At 40.9% G+C, this 22,117-nt stretch overlaps 1 long non-coding RNA gene across 1 annotated transcript in view; it reads right to left on the bottom strand.

The window, feature by feature from the left end:
* Window positions 1-16,297, bottom strand: part of LOC140690915 (uncharacterized) — a 123,093-nt gene extending 106,796 nt beyond the window's left edge. The window contains exons 1-2 of the long non-coding RNA XR_012066269.1: window positions 15,960-16,297; window positions 13,730-13,797 (exon numbers count right to left, since the gene is read on the bottom strand). This is a non-coding gene — a long non-coding RNA (uncharacterized lncRNA). The remainder of the gene's footprint in view (window positions 1-13,729; window positions 13,798-15,959) is intronic.
* Window positions 16,298-22,117: the final 5,820 nt, after the last annotated feature.

The raw sequence follows: 22,117 nt of genomic DNA, 5'->3' as shown, positions 1-22,117 counted from the left end.
TCACATCTCTGGACTACAAACATGAGGTTGAGGTTTGAAGGAGCTGGAGTGAGGATTTTGTGACGGACATTTGTTGACGGGCTCTGCTCCCCAACACCCCACCACAGGGGACAGGAAGTATGTGCTCTCATCTCAAGACAAGTGGAGGAGGCCTCATAGAGCTTGATGTAAGCCTCCTGGAGTCTGGTGAACTCGCGGCATGGTGTTGGACCCTCAACAGAAGTCCAGCAAGACAAGAGGCCATGTCTGGAGCTCTCCATGCCAGGGAGCAGAGTGAAGAGAGGACTTCACTGAGAGCAAGCTGTCCCTCCACAGGCAGGGAGGGTCAAACGAATGAGTTTCCTGGACACTAATATGGTTCCCATAGAAGGGAGCTGTCTGGCATCATTTTAAAAGGTATCCTGCCCAGGAGAACCGCTCAGAGACATGAAGGGACCCACGTGAGTCTAGGAGGTTAGCAGCAGAGAGAGCTCTGCAGTCAGAGACCCCAGTGGGAGGCACTCCTGGGAACCCATAAATGAGTCAGCTTTGACACCCACTCTGCCCAGAAGATAGCGATCTCCAACTGCAACTATACCAGCTGCAGGAGAGCTTCCTCAAGGCTGCCACACCCTCACCCCAATTTCTCCTTCCCACCCACCCACTCTCCTCCAACCTCACAGGGACCAAAACTGCAGCCTGCAACAGAGGGTAAGCTAGCTCCTTCAAAGGGAGAAGGAGGAAAGGTTTAAATCAGATAAGAGATGGGCCTTTGTAGTTACTAAAAGGAGCCTGCCCTTGTAACTGCATGGCTCCCCAAAGCTACGGACCTGGGAGGAACTTCTTCCAAGACCAGGAAAGGACAGTTCCAGAGGCAGTGGACTTCCTTCCTCTTTATACCCTGTCAAGTCAAAACCACCCAACGAACTCATTATACTCATCATGTGCACTTTGCAAAGCCCCGGGGACTCAAAACTATAAAGACTTACAGTCTTGCCTCAAGGAAATCTTTATATAACCCTTTATTTATTATGTGGGAGTCTGTTTCTCTCAGTCAGGGGCCTGCGTAAAGAAGGGATCAGGGGCTTGCTGGAAGAAGAAAGCCCACACATAAAGGATAATCTAGACTCTAGGAAGGTGACAAAGACAGTGATGTGGTTTTAGAATTACCCTCAAGTCTCCCCATAGGAACAAAGAGAATAGCTGGGAGAGTGTCAAGGATGCTGCTGGTGCCCCCAAGCCGCATACGGGGCCGATACACCCCCTCCACCACACACACTGAGGGATCACAACTGCCCTCTTCTCTGGAGACTTATTTTCAGTCCAACGGGATCCCCTGGTCCAGGAGGTGACATCGCTCAGAAGGCAGCCCACACCCGATGGCTGACTGACACAGGGGTAGAAAGGAGACCCCCTCACTTAAGGGCGGACTACTCTGTGGTGCAAGCTACACCCCAGAACAAGCTGGCTGTTCATCAGGTTGACGCTTCTCGCCAGCTTTGGCTCCGTCTTTACTCAGCTCCTGTCTCTGCTCTCCCTCTCCTGCTTCCCTCCCTGCTTTTCTTCTGAGAGCACCTTCCCAGGTAATCATGCATGCCAGAGTCCTCACCTCAAGCTCTTCCTCTAGGGAAGCTGACCCGAAAGAAAGAGCCAAGCCGGAAACTCACAGACAAGACCTGCAACGAACGAGGTAACAAGTGTCCCCACAAATCCCAAAAGATGAGTGGGTGGGGACAAACCCCCAGCAGCTACTGGCCCCACGTGGTATCAGCGTCTTTGTAAGATGAGACAGAGGGAAGGGAAAGGGTCCTCCTGAACCCCCCCCCAACACCTACCGATGCTCACAGAGAAGCAAAGCAAGCCCGCCTGAGAACAGCAGTGAACTCGAATCTGCAGATTCCAGCTCACAAGCAAGCACACAGGGACCAGCATGTGACAAGGAAGGTCTGAGTGCTGGTCTCAGATCTAGCAGAGAAAGCTCTCTTCCAGGGCAAAGGCCAGACAGAACTGAGGAGAAACTGCTGAGAGCAGGATCCAAACAGGGCAGGGACAGCAGTGACAAAGGAAGAAGAATGCAGACATAATGCAGAAGAGGGACAGCAGAGAAAGGACCAGCTGGAAGTGCGAAGCCATGTATTCGATCACGTAGTGAGAACAACTGAAGATGGTGCTCTAGAAACCGGAAGCTTGAGACGCTCTCCTAGCCTGACTTTTCCACTTAAAAATAGGAAAATTCATTTCACTTAAGCAAGAAACAACAAAGTAACCCTGTCAAATACCATTCAAAATGAAAAAAAATAGAAAATTTACAGACAAGGAAAACATGCCAGAAACATAAGTCCCCCCAGAAAGAGAAGGAAAAACAAGAAAATTACAAGCTGATACTGGAAAAGGAGCCAAAAGGAATTAAGAAAGTAATTGCTATGGAATATTCATATAATACAAGTCCCTTAAAAAGAAATCCAAAGCAATGAAACAGAAAAAAAAAAAACCCTAAGAACCATAATTCAAGAAAATCAAGACAAAATAACCAACAGTGAAATATATCCAAGAAACATTATAGGAATAACAACAACAACAAAAAACTGATTATACTTTGGGCACCAGGCCAAAAAGATCAAGTCACTATAAGGTGAATAAAATCAGGTTGCATTAGGCATTTTTAACATCAGCATCTAAGTGCCTTCTTAGCGCAGTAGGCAGCGCGTCAGTCTCATAACATCAGCATCTTATGCTAGAAAAAATGAAGAAGCCATATTTAGGATCCTCAAGGAAAGAAAATGTGGGCCAAGAACTTCTAAACTGACCTTCAAACAAAATTAAATTTTAAAAGTAATTCCAACAAATTCAAAGTAAATTAAAATAAATGAATCTCAATATGCATTCACTTAGTATTATAAACACACAGAAAAGAATTCTTCCAAGTAACTTTAAAATATAAACTCTGGCCCTCATAGGGTCTACCTCAGGAATAAAAAAGGACTGCAGAAATATATATATACATACCCACAAGAACTGAAAACAAAACTAGTACATGAATGTTCATAGCAGCATTACATATAATAGCCAAAATGTAGGAACAGCCCAAGTGTCCCGTAATGAATGAACGAATGAATGAATGAACGAACAAACGGGGTATATGCATGCAGTGGAATATGATTCAGCCATAAAAATGAATGCAGTACAGATACAGGCTCCGACGTAGATGAACTTGAAACTGTTATGCCAAGGGACAGAGAAGTCAGACAAAAGACCACATGTGTTTGATGCTATTTATATGAAATGTCCAGAATAGGCAACTCCATAGAGGCAGAAAGTGAATTATGAAGGTTGGAAAAGAAACTAAAAACCTGAGTGTGTGCTTGATGTGGGTGCACACAGAAAAAAGTCTTCGAGAATCTGTTAAGATTACTAGCAGCAAGCATGTTTAGGCAGTGGAAAGAAAAGTGGCTAGGGTTTTTCACTATTTACCTTAATAACCTTTTCTAACTTAAGAGTATTTTAAAGAGCATTAGGACTTTATAATAAAAATACATTTTAAACAAAAGCCCTCAAGCAAATTAGTGATACGTATTATAAATGTTAAAACTGTGCTTGAGACAAATTAATAGAGTTGTTTGTGCATACGTGTTTGTCTCATTATTATATAATATGGGAAATTTTTAAACTACCAAGGTCCAATAATAAGGCACTGGTTAAATTAATTATGCAACATATATATATTGGAATGCTATTATGCATTAAAATGCATTAAATGCATTAAAACTCATGTTTTCCAAAACCATTTAAGTGAATAGAAACTGTCTATGATACATTTTTAAAGTGAGAAAAAAACCTAACTCTAAAAAGTATTGTATATGAAATCCAAAATTTTGTTTAAAATATTTGTGTGTTTGCACATGCATTATATACAATCAATATATCTGCATGCATCAAAACAGGTCGGAAAAAATGTTAGAGGTTACCTCTGAGTTACAAAATTATGGGTAATTTTTATTTTTATTCCTTCAGTCACTTCATAATTATTGTGTACAAGTGTTTTCTGTATTTCCCTTTGTATAAATATGTTTTACTTTTGTAATTAGAAAAGAGCAATAAATGTTCATTTTAAAAAACTAAAAAAGGATCTCTAGAAATGAAAAGGAACACCAGCTTCCTCTCACTCCCCTAAATCTGAATAGAGGTTTGTACTTAACCTGAGCACATGAGTTCTGATCACTGCAGGAGTCTTAAGGGAACAGAGACCAACTGGGGGCCTAAGCTTTGCTTCTGCTCAGAACCAGAACCACATGACCACTCACCATCACCCCTTATGGCCATCTTCCAAATGTATCAAACCCCCTCACTTCTCTCTCCTTTCCTACCTGGTTCTCCTCTTTTCTACACAAGTCTGAATTTTCCACACTAATACTCAGGGTCACATCCCTAGGTTGGACATCGGTAGTTTTTGCAAACCTGCATCCATCCACTCTTCTCCTAGCAAAGGATCCTGAATTGTCTTTGGAGATTACCACCGTTCTGTTCTCATCCAGTGTGTTACAGGTGGGGCTCCATCCCTAGCCCAGGGTCAGAACATATGGCCCAGGTTCAGTCCAACCAGTATACTAAATGTTAAATCCCTCTGGTCAAAATGACTGGTTCAGGGACCACCATGTGAGCTGATGAGAGCCCATGAGATGCAACAAGAATTTTGCTGGGAATGCTGGGGTGAAGAGTGTCATACTTTTCCTGTTGTGAGTAAACATGAAAGGAAGTACATATTCCTAGGAACTGCTGGCAGTCATGCTAAGACCACAAAGGGAAAACCTGCCCATGAATGGGATCAATTCAAAGAACGCAGAGCACGGAGATGGAGAGGGAGAAACAATGCACCCTGAAATCACTTAGGCTCCTGGATCCAGGTGTACCCTGACCAACGCCTGGACTTTTTAGTTACTTGAGCCAGTGAAGTCCCTTCTTTGCTTAAGCCAGTTTCAGTTGTGTTTTTTCTCTGACTTCCAACCAAAACCACCAACTAACATACCTGGCTTCTTCTTACTGTCTGAAGAAAGGGCACCATGCAGTCACATGTATTAAATGGCTTAAACAGAAACCCAGAATCTGAAGACCTGCGTTTGAATCCTTCCTCTAACTCTGTGATCCTGAGCCAAGCATTTACTCTTGCTTCAGTTTCCTCTTCTGTAAAAGGATATTAACACTTATCTCATAGCCTTGTTGTGAGAATCAGATGTTAGGAATTTTGATTTTTAAGAACAATGGGGAGCCTTTGACAGACATTAGTGAGGAGAGTTCTTCAGTCTGTTTTGAAAAAATCACCTTGTTTATAGTACAGAAAGAACAGGTTGGAGGAGGGCAAGAGTGAAAGCAGAGAGATCTGTTAGGAGAGGGCTTTAAGAAGTCCAGGCTGATGATGGTGGCTTGCACCAGGACAGGATTTACCTTATGTCAGCTACCAAATGACAGTTGTCAAAATGGCTATCACACAGACCAGCTCTGACTTTCTGCCATGTTATCTTAACATAAGTTAATTTCATGCTTAAATAAATTCTGCCTCACCCTAAGCAATAACATGACATCTCAAGGATGATTTACAAGAGATATATACATATTACACATCATGTATGTGATAAGTTACATATCATATTTATTACATATCATATGTCATAATATTTCTAGTCTACATTAAAATAAGTACCTAACTATTCGGAAGGAAAAGCCGGGCTGGTCTAACAAGACAACTCATAGGTCTAGGAATGTGAAGGAGAGGCTGGACTGGGCTAACAAGATAACTCACAAGTCTAAGTATTGGAATACTGATTGATCTGAGTTCTGCTAGACTAACTTGTAAATCTAGGTTAATTAGTGTTGGTTTGCTGTTCATGTTTTTTTTCCTAGCCAGCTGGATTTTCAAAGATACATATCTGGCTTTGGAATGTTGGTTTGCTGCTTCCCTGCCTCCAATTTTGTGATGATAATGCTGCTAAAGCTGTTCCATGCCTATTGGCCTAATACCCCAAGCTTGTACTTTACCCTATAAAACCTCATGCGCACGTCTTGGAGGTGCTCAGAGCTTCGGAGCAGAAGCCCCTCTGAGCCCGCCAGCGTAATACATCTGAGTACTCCAACCCTCCGAGTGGTGCTTGTTTCTTGACTGGCCTGTCGTTTCCGTAACACTATAAACTTTTAAAATAGTTATGTACAAATCACTGAAACCCAACTCAAACACTACCAGGAGGAGACAATAAACCATCCAAAAGGATTGTGGGAGGTACAGGGGACAGAAAGAAGTATTTCTTCTAGTTATTCAGAGAAAAAGTGCTACTTGGCATCAAGTAGGGTAATTTTAAGAAGGCTAGTAGAGAAGTATTTACCTGTAGATGGACCTTACTTTAAGAGAGAACCCAATTAAAAAAAAAAAAAAAAACCTCAGCTGAGCAGAGAAATTAGAGGGTGATTATTTAAATGACGTTCTTTCTTTTACAAAATGGCTCACCACGGAGACACTTTAAACTGAGAGCTCCCCTACCGAATAAGTGCCTAGTACAATCATTAACTACTTGACAGAGAAGCTGGGGGCAGCTGGGGAGGAAGGAAAGGGTAGAGAGGAATCTTAAAGCCAAGCCCCAGCCCATTTAAGACCAATTTGAAATGAAGATTTCAGAAAGTCTGAAAGTATAATTTAAGTGAATGGGCTAAGTAGGCTTCCATGAATAACTCTTCCACTTAGACAGTGTTCCTCAAGAACACCCTACTCTGCTGCCATTAAAAAGTGTGTTTTAGGAGAATATTTAATGACATTGGAAACATCTCAAAAGCAGGTGGCAAATCAGCATGTACAGCATGATTCCAATTTCAGATTTAAAAAAGAAATTCTATACATGGGTGGAAAAAAAAAACTAAAAGTCTACATTAAAATGTTAACAGTACTTATATTTAGATGTTGGGTTAGATGGATGGTATATATTTTCTCCTTTATTCTTGTATGGATTTACCCAAGTTTCTGATAATTTTTTAAGCAGAGAAGGACAATTAAAGGGGTTTTTTTAATAAGAATTCACTGATGATCTATTATAAATTGGACCAATTCCTTATTGACTAAAAAACTACAATAGGAAATTTTTTACTAGAAGGGCCAAATCTCTTATTTCAAATATGATGCTATAGTGATAGTTAACATTTGTAATCACTTATTATGTGTCAGGCACTGGGCACAGCACCTTATATAATCATGTCATTCACAATGCCTCCTCACAATCACTCTATGAGATGCGTGTTTTCACACACATTCCCTCCCCAATTCAATTCTCCAGACAAAGAATCGGGGGCTCAGAGCAAAGATATAACCTATTCAAGGTCACTAGCTGGCAGGTGACAGAGAATCCAGGTCTCCTTATTTCTAATTCAGGGCTTTCTCCTCCATAGCGTTGGGTTTCCACAGATGTCCTAGTTTATGGGCTGAAAATTTCCCATAATTACCCCATAAATAAGCCATCGAACTTATTTATTCCTTGCATTTAACTTATTATTTAGCATTTAAAGGATACATTACATTGAGAAAGAATCATCAATCTTTCACATAATGCTCTGGTTAATAACTTGGTAATTATAATCCACAGTCACAAAGCTGAACATGCCTGTCGTTTCCATGGTGCCAAATCACCTTTTAAAGAAGAGAACTCATCAATTATCTCCAACCTGCTCATATGGTGAATTTACACCCTCTCAGAGTACTAGCACTTACCCTCACCACTGGAGAGTTCAACAGTAATTGCAGAGCCCCTAAACCTAAGGATTTAAAGGTCAAGTACCTATAATCCCCTTTAACATGATATCAGAATATCATCTGGCCATTCATCAATGCTAACAGAACTCCTATTAGAAAGCATTCACTCTGTGTGTTCCAAGACCTCAGCTAGCTCCTTTGTGTATGGGAAGAATAGTAGAACACAATGTTTATCAATTCTATCAATCTTACCAGACCCAACATCTCTTTGTATCAGTTAGTTTCTGGTACATAACAAACAATCTCAAAATCTCAATAACTTACAAGGGGGAAAAAAACCTTATTTTTTTAACTCATGAATCTGTGGTTGGCTGTGGTTCTGCTGAGCTCAGTGAGCTTGGCTCCAGGCTTCAGGTTGGGTTCAGTCTGTTTCAAGGGTCTTCCCATTCTCCACAGAGCGGTAGAGGCACATTTTTCTCAAAGCAAATGTCAGAAGAATAAGAAGATGAGTGAAAACACATGATGCCTTTTGAGGCCTGGCATAGTTCCATTTCTGTCCAAAGCAAATCTCACGGCTAAGCCCCAAAATCAGTGAGGCACACAAATATTCTCCACCTACTCTAGTGAGAAGTAATACAAAGTCACATGGCAAAAGGTGTTGATGTCTTATTCCTTTATAGGAAAGAACGAAGACTTGGGAGCAACAATTCATTCTACCCACTTTTTTATAACAAATTTATTGTAATGTGCCCTTTACTATCCCAAAATGAAATTCAGAGATATTGTAATCTTCCTATGTGTATAATTTTCAGAAATCAACTTCATATGTAAATGCTAGAAGACATAGTGAGGTAGTCTGATGTTAGCACATAAACAAAGAGATGCCATGCGCATAACAGATAAAATGCAAGCTAATTCAGTGGCGTAATTTTGGCCCCTCAGATACCTTGCCATTGGTAATGTGATTTTTCTGAAATTGTATACAACTATGGATAAAGTTCTTAGCAAAATAAACCACAACCATTCCTTGATGCACACTGCAAGCTGCATTCCTAGAAAAAAACAGAATATGCTAACACCATGTAAAATATACTCTATGTGTAAAATAAGCTCAGATGATAATAAATGAGTTTTTCACCTACAAGAAGGTCTGACAGGACACTGGAAAGTCAAGCAGAACACAAGACAGATCTGTCCCACACATCACTGAGTATCTAGCTTGCCTGGTCCCCTAAAGCAAATCATGCCAATGTCATGATTTTGTAACTCCCCATCACCATAACTATGAAAATCATCCCCAAAAATTTCTGGAAAGAGTCCTAGGGGGCAGTATCACCCCTGTGAGACCACTGGCATTGTATTAGAGCTAAATCTTTGACATTCCACAGTCTGATTCTGAATCCAGACACTGAATCCTACTTACTAGTTGTGTGACTTTGGACAAATCATTGAACTACCCTGAATCTGCCTTATTCATAATGTTGCTTTAAGGATTAAATGAGAGCATGCAGATGGCAAAGCATTTAGCACAAAGCTTGCACACACAAAGTATGCAATAGAAGTAAGAGCCTAATGTTGTACTATTAAATTGACTTATTCACATTTCACAGATGAGGAAACTGGGGCTGGAATGAGATGTCTTTGGGTGTCATTCCTCCTCCTCTCCCTGCTGTCTTCTAGTCTGAAGATGGGCAATCAATAATGTTCTGGTGAGGGTCAGTTTCAGGAGAACAGTAAGGCTGGAGAGGTTGTGGGATTGGCATGTGAGTCCATGAGTGGAGAATCTGGATTCAAATTCTAGGCTAGGATGTGTAGTGGTTTTACTCTGAAAAAAGCACTTCCTTTCACATCTGCATCAAGTCACCACTTGGCACCCTCAAGAGTGGTGACAGTACAGAATGACCCAACAGTGGTCCAGAGGAGGGTATGGTCTTCGGTGGTAATGTCAGGAGAGGTTTTAGAGAGCGGGTATCAAAGAAAGACTCTGGATTCAGGTGCCAGAGTTCAAACACTAGCTCTACCACTTACCATTCACGCATCCATATGACCCTGGGTTAAAAAAAAAAAAACTCCCTTGTGCCTCAGTTTCCTAATCTGTAAAGGGGGCAACACTAGTACATACCTCACAGGGTTGTTGTGAAGACTAAGCGAATTAATATATGTAAAGTATTTAGAAAGGGCTGGCTTATAATAATCTCTATCTAATTGTGCACCATTGCACAACTGATGTCCACTCCTAGGTTCAGGGCAGTCATACAGAGCCTGACCCATGGTGGATGATAGAGTGGTGAAAGGAAGAGATGAATGGTTGGACAAGGGTTGGAAATAACTGTGAACTTTGGGAATGAGATTTTCAGCTTCTGACTTGGCATCTGGAAAGCTGCAATGGAGTATTTATGCTTATTGGCCAGGTCTCAACCAGCAGACCGTATGGTCTTTCAAAAACACAAAACAAACTGGGGTGGGTCAAGTTGTGCTCACAGCAGTTAACAATCTAAATGAACTAAAACCATCGGCATCAATCTTATACAGACTTGCTCTAACAAGTATGAAGTTTTTTTATCCATTCTTATCAACATTCACAGAGGAGAAAGAAGGAGGAAGCATGGATGAGAAAAAGAATGAGACAACAGGAGAAAGGAAAGCAGACAGAAGCAGAGAGCCTCGTCCAGTGCCTGACACATAGCAGGCCCTCCATCACTATCTGTTGAACGAGTGGACAGCTGGATGGATGGATGCATGAATGGATGGATGTCTCATCTTCCTTTCTGCCTCCATTTCAAACTTCAAACCAAGTCGGAAGATTTCCAGAGATGAAGTGATCATCCCTGTTCATTTTTTAAAGTCAACAGCTTCCTTAGGAGGAGATAATGAAAATACTGTGTTTTCCCGTGTTAGACAAATCATAAATATTTCAGATTCTGATGAAAACTCTGCTTACTAGCTATATGACTGCAGTGAGTTGATTTGATTCTGAGCCTCATTTTTCTCATAGGACCTCTAAGAATCCACACAGCACAGACGTCATATAATATTACAAACGGTTTATGTGCATGAGTATAGGCTCCTGTTTACGCACCATAGCCAGTGCCTAATTTGTTAGTTCCAATCCTCTTATCATTATTATTATGCAGAATGTTGTTATATATTGATGACTCTTTACTTCTACATAGTACTCAAGCATTTGTAAAGCACTGTAATGCCATGGCTACCATTAAACATTTATGTACTCTTTCACAGGTCCTCACCACTCAGTGAGTAGATATCTCTAACCCTGTATCAGTCATATATTCCCCAGTGATGCTGAGTAACAAGCAAGTACAAAAAAAACCCCAGAGCATTTAGCAATAAACATTTATGTGGGGTTCCACTGACTCGGGAGAGGCTCACCTGATTTTGCTGCCTCACTCAAGTGCTCGTGGGTAACTGTAGGTTATCTACACAGCTCTGTGGATCTTGGCTGGACTCACTGACATGTCTGGGGTTTGGCTGGATGTTGGCTTATTTAGGATGGCCTCTGCTGGGATGCCTGGAACACGCTGGCTCCTCAACATGGGCGTCTCATCCTCTAGCAGGCTAGCCTGGAAATTTTCATACTGCAATTGTATGAAAACTTTTGCAGACTTCTGCCTGCAATGCCTCTAGCATTTCCTTGGCCAAAGCAAGTCACAAGGCCAACAGAGATTATTTAAACAATGGGTTGGGGGGAGGGTATAGCTCAGTAGTAGAGTGCATGCCTAGCAAGTGCAAGGTTCTGGGTTTAATCCCCAGCACCTTCACTAAAAAAATAAATGAATGAATGAATTACCTCCTCCCTGCAAAAAAAATTTTTTTAATCTCATATAAAAAAATAAAGGATGGGTAAATACACTCTACCTCTTTTATGAGAAGAATTAAACAGGCTGTGAGTACAGGAAGGTTGTTATCAGTTGACTTGTTTCCCTAAAATTCATATGTTCATATAATTCCCAGTATAATTCATATAACTCCCAGTATCTCAGAATGTGACATTATTTGAAGATAAGGTCTTCACAGAGGTAATCAAGCTAAAATGAGGTCTTTATGGTAGGCCCTACTCCACTATGACTAGCATCCCTATACGAATGAGAAACTGGGACACAGACAAGCACATAGGGAAGACAGTGTGCCATCTACTAGCCAAGGAGAGAGAGGCCTGGAACTGATTCTTCCTTACAGCCCTCAGAAGGAAACGACCCTGCCAACACCTTGATCTGGGACTTCTAGCCTCCAGAGCTGTAAGACTACAAATTCCTGTTAAGCCACCCAGTTTGCGGTACTTCGTTAAGGCAGTCCTAGCAAACTGACACAAGGGGTAAAGAATTAAGGCACTAATGCCATCAATCCTCAGTACCCTATTTCAAAGTGGGGAAACTGAGGCTCAGAGAGTCCAGTTAATGTACCGCCCAAGAGGCATCAGAATTGTGAGTGGAACCCAGAGCTTCTTTATCAGACATCCTTGCACCTGCCATGAAGGCACTTCAGTTCCCAGTCCTTTGTCTTTCCCTAGGTGGCTTCCAACAGGGAGCCACTGGCACGTCCAGGACACTGTTCATGCCCAACTAGGCAACTCTGTGCATGTTGTTTCAAAGTCTCTGTTTTATAGCCCTTAATGACCTAGTAATTGTGTTTATGGCTTTCCAATGAAGTGTGCAGAGCTCTGATAGCCATCACTGGTTTCTTGAGAGCCTTTTTTTTTTTAATCTGAGACTGTACAAAGCTTCTTATAGATTGAAAAAAAAAAAGGATATGTGAGGCAAAGAGGAGAAAATTCGGGTCAAATGCTTTTCAGAATGGTTTTCAGCTAACCACTCTACATACTTGAACCACCAACTACATTTGTATTGAACATACTCAATTATTTGGGATAACTCTGAAACCCCTAGAATGATTTCTTTGGACAGAATAACATGAAAGGAAAAAACTGGGTCATTAACTCAGGTATCAGTCAGGGTTCTCCAGACAAACAGAACCAACAGTAGATAGATAGATAGATAGATAGATAGATAGATAGATAGATAGATAGATAGATACATAGATAGATAGATACATAGATAGATAGATAGATATGAGATTTATTATAGTTATTGGCTCATGTGATTATGGAAGCAGAGAAGTCTACCATCTGCAAGTTGGAGACCCAGGAAGGCCAGTGGTGTAGTTCAAAGGCCCCAGAGCCAGAGAGCTGATGGCACAGGTTCTAGTCCAGGTCCAAAGGCCTGAGAACTAGGAGCGCCAAGGACAGGAGAAGACCTATGGCCCAGCTCAAATAGTCAGAGTTAATTCAACCTGCCTCTATCTTTTTATTCTGTTCAAGCCCTCAACAGGTTGGGTGAGGCCCATCCAAACTGGGAAGGGCCATCTGCTTTACTTAGTTCATCCATTCAAAAGCTAATCTCCTCCAGAAGCACCCCCCACAGACAAAATCAGAAATAACATTTGACCAGCAACCTGGGCATCCCATGACCCAGCCACGCTGACACACAAAACTAACCATCACAACGCATTCACAAATATTTATTGACTACCTGCTATGTGCCAAGCATTGTTACAGGTCTTAGAATACAGACAGGAGTGAGGTACAATCCACACACAAAAGAAGCTTAACTGCCTCATTCAGTGTTCACTCGTCAAATACTGATTATGAGCATCTACTGAGATGAACGAGACAGGTATGGTCCCTGCACTCATGGGGTTTACAGGTGAGCTGGTGAGAAAGGTACTGGATAACTCACGGCACAATTAAGCAATGACAATTGTGACGAGTGCTGCAACGGAGAAGCTGAAGTTGTTAGTGACTGCATAACAGGAAGATCCAATCTATTCATTTTGTTGGGGGTGGGTGGGGGGTGGGGGAGAGGGATGGCTAAGGAAAGACTATCCTTAGGAAATGAGGTTTGAGCTGAGATCTGATGGATCAGTAGAGATTATTCAGGAAAAGACAGTGGATACTTCCTTCAGAGGAGAGAAGAAGCCACCCTAACATCCGCGAGCTGGCCTGGTACTTACTATAAGCTTTGCCTCCGTGTTCCTATGAGCTGATCTGCTGGCACTCACAGCTAGGGCTTGGTGTTCTCCTGATGAAAATAAATGATTGCACAGAACATCAGTATCAGACGAGGCCACTGTGAAACCACAATGGAGCAAGACAATGGAACACAGACCAAACATGAACACTGTCCAAACCACAAATATGACCAAAATTCCCCTACCCTTATATGAGGGGCTGCTGCATCTTTAACAATTTACCAAGTGAATTTCTGCCACTTCCTGCCAGTATCCAGTCCCGAGCAGAGCCCTAGCTCCTTAAACACTACCCAAATCATCCAAACTAAGTCCAAATCCCATACTAAGTCCTTTCTGATACCCTCTAACTGAGATGCCCCACACCTCCCACAGTGCAGTTCCCCTCTCACTGCAATGAATATTAATCTCAACTTGTACAACTGCAAGATTTATTCCTGATGGTCTTTAGTTGAAGGGCACTTTGACACTCGGTAAAGGCTGTTAAGAGATCTGAGAAATCCAAACCATGCACCAAAAACACTTCTAAATTTAAAGAGGCAAAAAAAAAGATTATTATTTGGATGTTTAATTAATATTTATCATAGCTAATCTATTAGTTTTATGGTAAATTTAAGATGGAATTGTTTTCATGTGTCACTGATATACACTTTCATAGTACATTGAGAACCTTTTATAATTAATGTATCTAGTATATCTTTATTTAGATCTGAAGCATAGTTTATTACCTTAAATCATTACGAAGGCTTAGAATTCTCATAGTTCTGCTTCAGGCAATCTCTAGTTGTCACTTTTCTTCAAGTTTTAACCTGTGTTACTAATGATTTAGAGGAATCCATAGTTACCTTGGCCTTTAGCACCTTGACCTTAACTTGACCAAACCAGAACTCATTAATCACTTCTAAAAACCAGACTATCTGGCAATTTAGAAAAATTTATCCAATTTTTTAATGTGCTTAACCTTTGGCCCAGCAATTATAGTCTACAAAATTTATCCTATAAATTCACTGGCACAAAAAATCCAAAGATACACAAAGTCATCCATTGCTCTATTGATAATAACATCAATAACCAAAAAAAAAAAAGGAAAAACTCAAATTTCTATCAATATTCAGTTAGCTAAATGAATCTTAATATGTATACCTATACAGTGGAATACTATGTAGCCATTAATAATAAAGCTGAAAATACACATGAATTGGTTTGGAAAGATACACATAATATACTGTGGGGAAAAAGTTGCAGAATAATATAATCCAAGATTAATACACAGACACACAAACACATGTTTGTATAAAGATATATTTTTATACCATGGATAAAAGTGGGTTCCTTCTGGGGGATTGGTATTGAAGAATTTTATTCCATCTACGTGTTCAAAAGTCATGTTGTATTGCTTTTAAAAATACATTTTTTATATGTTCCATTTGCTGTATTCACTCCCCAGATTTACCAAACACCCAATCCCCCTCCAGGATCTTATCTTGATTTCTTGTCCCTATTTCCAGCCATCAGCTGAGCCAAACATCTCTACCTCTGAAACACTTATCAGAGCTTCACTATGCCCTTCTCTCTGGCTGGGGTCAGTGTGACCTGGCAGTTCTCCCCGAATCTGCTTCCTCACTGTCTCGACGTAAGCTGTGAACGGCCGCAGGGGACTCCTTCTAGCGTGCAAAAACATAATTCCATTCCTCTGCCCAAAACCTTTTGGCTCTCCTGGACCAACAGAATAAGCCTCAAGCTTTCACTGAGGACTCCAAGACTCCCTCTTACCCCCACTTTGCCATTTCAGGTTAAGGTCAAGCATCCAAGGCATCCGTCACTCACATCCCAGACGCAGCAGCATTAAGGGACCCCCTGGATTTGAACCTGCATTTGCATACCTTCAAATCTTTCTCAGTTATTTCCCTCCTTTCCCCTGTCCCTCCTTTTAAGTCCCATCCTACAAATACAATTGTCTTCACTTAACATTCGACACTAAATGCTGCTTCTTGCTTGCACTGAGAGGTAGCCTAGCATGATTGGAAAACGCACAGATTTTGAGCCAGCCAGATGAGATGAAATCTTAGAGGCCGTTTACTAGCTCTGTGACATTGCTTCACTCCTATCTTGGTTTCCTCATCTAACATAAGGATAAGAAAGCCAGTCTCCTAAGCTAACACTTGCAAAGCACGAAGGACTGAACACAGTAAACACTTGAAAAAATGTTACTTACTTTGGTTACTGGACTCTAAAATGGTAACTTCCGTCGCTCCTGAGGCTCGTTGTTTTTTGCTCCTCAAGTTAATGCTCCCCTCCCAAAGCTCGCAAGCCCTTTGAGTTCCTGTGACTCCTTTTTATTTATAGTATTTTTAGGCTTGGTCTCCGTACAAAGTAGTTAAGCGGTTAAGCTCTGAAGCATAACTTTCTGGATTCATGGCCTTGACCCTTGGCTTGTGCAAGTTAACTATCTCTATGCCTCAGTTTCTCCATCTATAAAATAAGGTAATCACAGTTCCTGCCTCTAAGGTGGGTTCTGAAGAATAAATGCGGCCACTTCCAGCTCCCGGTCTTTGGCGTCGTGTTCGGTCTTCGGCGTCGCGTTCGAGAACAGCGGGCGACGAGCGAGCGGCGAGGGGCGGGCTCAGGCCTGGCCAGAGCTCCGGATTGGACAACGCGGCAGGCCCCGCCCCTGCGGGAGCGCCCCGTCTGGCCGGGTGGGGGAGGGCCCTCCTCCCTCCCCGGGTGAGGAGCCACAGCAATTAAAAAAAAAAAAAAGTGATCATCTCCTGAAAACGCTTAACATGGTACTAGCACGTAGTAAGCTCTCAGTAAGTGTTAGCTATATTATTTATCAGAGCGAGAGACTGAGAACATACGCAGAATAGTTCAAATAAGGTGGAATTTATTTTAAAGACCCAGGCAGAAAAATTAAGCTGCCTCAGGGTTTCTCAACTAAGCCCTGTTGACATTTTGGGCTAGACTGTTCTTTCAGTGGGGGCTGTTCTGTGCATTTAAACAGTATCCCTGGCGTCTCCCCGAGACAAGAAGGAAGGAGGCAGGGCACAACCCTTAAAAGAATGAGGAGGGGGACACAGCCGTTGAGGAAAACAGGATTAAGATAAAAACTGGTTAGAACTAGACTCAAGATGGCGTAAGATTTGACTTCCAGTAGACCTCCAGCCTGGGAATACTGCTCGTTGTAACATAGTAGCAAGCTAAATACACAATATTATAAGCACACTAGACCAATGTGTTTTCTTAGCTTTTCTTGAAACAAAGACCTTTTGGAAGACAATAAATAACACTTTTAAGTTACATATAATTTCAGGGTGGTTCATAGGCCTCATCCTATGACCATTTCTTGGATCCTGTAAGATTTTACACATACATAAAAACATAACATGCCTAAAATAGTTAAACATATATTGTATCTAGTGTGTTGTCAACACATACACATTTGCCTTATTTGAACTCAATTATGAGAAAAAGAGAAAAATTTATCCTGTAGCTCTTAAAATCAATCACATTAGAATTTGGCCTCAATGCCTTAGAGAAAGTGAGGGCACAAGCAAATGCAAAAAGAAACAAGGTAAGTTAATTCTTGCCTTTTGCCCTTATAAAGACCCACGGCAATTTAAGGTGATTTTGGCCACATAAGATTTTTGCCCTAAGCATTAACTCTAGAGCCTACCCCTTTAACCTCTCACTCAAGATGTAAGCTTTCCATATCAATGGTTTTCAAACTTTAGGCCTTCACCTATAAGTGGTTAAAAAAATCAATATACTGGGTCATGACCAATCAGCATTTTTTTTTAATTAAACGGAACTGAATGGAAAATATCAGAGTGCAAGATTCACAGTATGATGATTATTTCATGACTGTTACACTTCATTTTTAGTGTGTATGTTTCTTACTCTGTTCAAAAATGTTTGAAAGATCTATATTGTGTGCTGCCCAGTGTTGGTAGCCAGTAATCACATGTGGCTATTGAGCGCTTGAAATGGTTGACCAGAAGACACATGCTGTAAGTATAAAACACATGAAATTTCAAACACTAAATAGGAAGAAAAAAAAAAGAATGTAGAATAACTAATAAGTTTTCTATTGATTACATGTTAAAATATAACATTTAACTTCATGTATATTTTGTTGAACGAAATATTATTAAAGTTGTAAGTAGATAAGGTAGGGGGTTCTTGAAGAAAGAGAACCAGGCATGGCTTTCTTGACATAAGAGAAGCTGTTTTTGTCCTAAGCTGTTTTGTGATCTAAGGCTGGCTGCAGTGCTTGCCTTTGAATAGGTCTTAGTAATTAATGATCTTAAGGGGACAAAAGAATGCAGAAACAAAGGACTGTTATCAGGCCAGAGAAGTAACTTCAGCAAAGATAATACATCCGTTGTAAGGACTCCCAGTTCTATTTCAATGGTAAAAATTATCCTGAAGCTCTACCGTCAGATCAACTGTAACCTAAGGGATGATGATGTAGACCTTTGCCGACCCAGCCTCCTGACTTCAGCAGCTAAAGCTTGGACTCTATCCACCACCCAAGCCCCTTCATGAACATGCATATACCCTTAGCTTAAAAATTCCCCAATTTCGCTCTTCAGGGAGACACTGCTTTGGGGAAGACCCCTGGTGTTCTCCTTACTTGCTGCAAGTAATAATAAATCCTTCCTTCTCCCGTTTTTTTGGCTTGATTGTGTCTTTTACCCACAAAGAGACAAACACAGTTTTCAGATAACAATATTAATTTCACTTTTTTTTTTACTATTATAATGTGGTTACTAGAAAATTTTTAATTATGTATGTGGCTATCATAATATGCCTATTGGACAGCACTGCCCTATATGTGTTAGCAAAGTATTGCATGTATATACATGTTCACGATATGTTTATAATCTGGCTTATATTATCTTTATATTGCATTTGTCACCATATTACTACCAAACACTTGAGAGATTTGTTCAATGTCAAAATGAGAACCAGCCTTTCAGGGTCAGCTAAAGTGGCTGTCCCCATGGTCAGAAGCACCCACTTTCAAAGTAGAGAGTGAGTACCCACTGACTCAGCCTGACTGACTCCATCCCATGTTGCAGGGCCTTGGCAGCGATGACAAACCTCTTAGGAATATTTCCTTCTTTTTTTTTCTCTTACTTAACCTTGTTAGTTCAGAAAGGGTTACAGCCATCCTGCCAATGGTTATGCGCTCAGAGTGACCACACCCCTAGATCCAGCAGTCCTGAGTCGTGCATCAGCTTTATGTCTCATAGTCTCCTTTGCTCTCCTAGCTCAGGGAAAGTCCCACTGTCAGTCATAATCATGACCTTTCTACTCGTCGGAAGTGTGCTGCGGGGACCCTCCCAACATGCAGGTGCACACGTGGAGAGGCGCGCACGCACCTGCCCCTCCTGATTAGTTCCAGCCTCCCTGGAGCCACTCATTTCCCCCCAGCTTAACTCCTTCTGCATTCAATACCTCGAATCATATTGATCTTAGGAGTTCTTCCCTTCCTTGAGGTTGATAAAAATAATAATCACAAAAAGCCATTAATATTATATAGAGTACTTATCTTGAGACATTATGCTAAGCACTTTCTCTCACGTAATCATCACAACAGTTTTGTTGTGCTGCGAATCCTCCCACTTTAAAAATAAAGAAACTTTGCCTTATGAGGTGACCTAAATTTTAAGATCCAGGATGTCTTGTTCACTATAGACCCAATGTATACAAAAAGTGCCTGGCACATAAGTGCAAGTGCTCGATCAATGGCTGTTGAATAAACAAGTGAATGAATAAATGGTAGCATACACCACTTTCTACTTTTACTTATGGTTGTGTCTACGTGCCAACAACCTTATTAGGTTAAGCTATTAGTTCCTTGAAGGCAGGATTTATTTTTGCAATTTCCTGTGGTTATTAGCACAATGCCTGACACAGAGTGGACACTGGAAGATATAACAAATCAATGATTACATGAGAATCACTTTCCCACAACTTCAGCATATGACATTACCTTGCTAAGAACCATTCAATGGCTCCCTATTACCCTTAGGCTGAAGCCCAGACTATTCTTCATGGCCTACAAGGGCTCCCTCACCACTTGAGCCATTCGTTATCAGCTGCACTGAACTTCTTTCAGTTCCCCAAGTTCCAAGTGAGGTTAGTGGCAGAGTCTCCACTACCCTGTGAGGACCTTTCACCTGGCCTTTCTCACCTTCCCCCAGCCCCCCTGCTACCCCTGCACCCGGCGGACCCTCATCTAGGTTAGTTCCCCTCAGATGGCTCTCATGATACCCTGCGCTTCCACTCTTATAGTGTTTATTGTAAGGATAACTCAATAATTATTTTTATGTTTTTTTCATCTAGTGTTTATGTTTTGTAAGCCCCAAGGAGCATGTCTGTTTTGTTTACAACAATGTACCTTGTGTTTAGGCCAGAGGTAGGAAACCAGTGGCCCACACACGTTTTTTGGCCCACCCTCCCAATGTTGTGTTTGTGCGTTTATGTGGATAGAGAGATAGATAGAATTCTATATCTATATCTATATAGAACTCATTATAAAACTACTCTAATTTGAAAAGACACATGTACCCCAATGTTCATAGCAGCACTACATATAATAGCCAAGATATGGAAGCAACTTAAATGTCCATCAACAGATGACTACATAAAGAAGTTGTGGTATATTTATACAATGGAATACTACTCAGCCATAAAAAAGAATAAAATAATGCCATTTACATCAACATGGATGGACCTAGAGATTGTCATTCTAAGTGAAGTAAGCCAGAAAGAAAAAGAAAAATATCATATGATATCATTCATACATAAAATCTAAAAAAAAAAAGGGCACTATGAACTCATCCATAAAACAGAAACAGACTCTCAGACATAGTAAACAATCTTATGGTTACCAGAGAAAGGGGGTGGGAAGGGATAAATTTGGGAGTTTGAGATTTGTGAATGTTAGCCACTATATATAAAAAGAAACTTTTTAGAAGTTTCTTCTGAAAAAAAAAAAGTTTATTCTGTATAGCACAGAGAACTAGTTCAATATCTTATAATAACCTTTAATGAAAAAGGATATGAAAACGAATATATGTATGTATATGCATGACTGGGACATTGTGCTGTACATCAGAAATTGACACAGTGTAACTGACTGTACTTCAATTAATAAGTTTTTTTAAACTTTAAAATATTTATTTCACAAAAAAACTCTGTATTTATGGCTTCTCTTGGGAAAAAATATCCAAAGATCTGGCAATGCTGCATATAGGAGTCAGGACAGGCGAGCAATGCTACAGGAACAACCCCAGAGCACTGGTTTCTCACTCACACCGCAGGGCTGATGGGGGCAGGCGGTGGCTCTGCTCCCCATCCCTCCTGAGTTCCATCTGGAACACTGACAGTCACTGGGGCAGAAGGAAGAGGGGACACAGCAAACCATGCTCACCGCTCTCACCCACAAGTGACACACATCTCTTTTTTTTTTTAAGTTTAGTTTATTTATTTATTTATTTATTTATTTATTTATTTATTTATGTGAGGGGAGGTAATTAGGTTTACTTAGTATTTACTTATTCTTAGAGGAGGTACTGGGGATTGAACCCATGACCTCATGCCTGCTAAGCATGTGCTCTACCACTTGAGCTATACCCTCCCCCCACACACCTCTTCCACTCACGTTTCATTGCCCAAAGCCGGTCACCAGCGTGGGGATAGATAACCCCCTGCAGGGAGGGCTGCTTCAGGAGGGAAACCCGAATATCTAGGAAGCAGTAATCCAAATCTACCCCAGAGACACAGTCAGCTGGAGCTGAAGCACAGCTGTCTCCTTCCGATGGGACATTTACTCTCTAGTTTGACACATTCATTACTCTTCATTCATTACTCTTCATATATTACATTCATTTCCTGTGTGATTTAAGTTTGCAAACCCCCTAGTAAAGGGCCATAGAAAGAATGAATAAGTGGTCCATCAACAGGTAAATGGATAAAGAAGTGGTATATATACATATAATACACACACACACACACACACACCATTATAGTATAATGTTTCGTTTTATATATATATATATACACACACCATTATAATATAGTATTTCATATCTATAATGGAATCCTACTCAGCCATATAAAAGAATGAAATATTGCCATTTGCAGCAACATGGATGGACTTGGAGGCCATTATGCTAAGTGAAATAAGACAGAGAAAGACATGCTGTATGATATCACTTACATGTGGAATCTAAAAAATACAACAAACTAGTGAATATGACAAAAAAGAAACAGACTCACAGGTAGACAGAGCTAATCAGCAGTTACCAGTGGGGAGAGGGAAGGGGGAGGGGTGATGTTGGGGGAGGGGATTAAGAGGTACAA

This window comes from Vicugna pacos, chromosome 32 (assembly GCF_048564905.1).
Source record: "Vicugna pacos chromosome 32, VicPac4, whole genome shotgun sequence".
In the NCBI taxonomy this organism is placed as follows: Eukaryota; Metazoa; Chordata; class Mammalia; order Artiodactyla; family Camelidae; genus Vicugna; species Vicugna pacos.
This window is presented reverse-complemented; position numbering and strand designations above follow the sequence as displayed.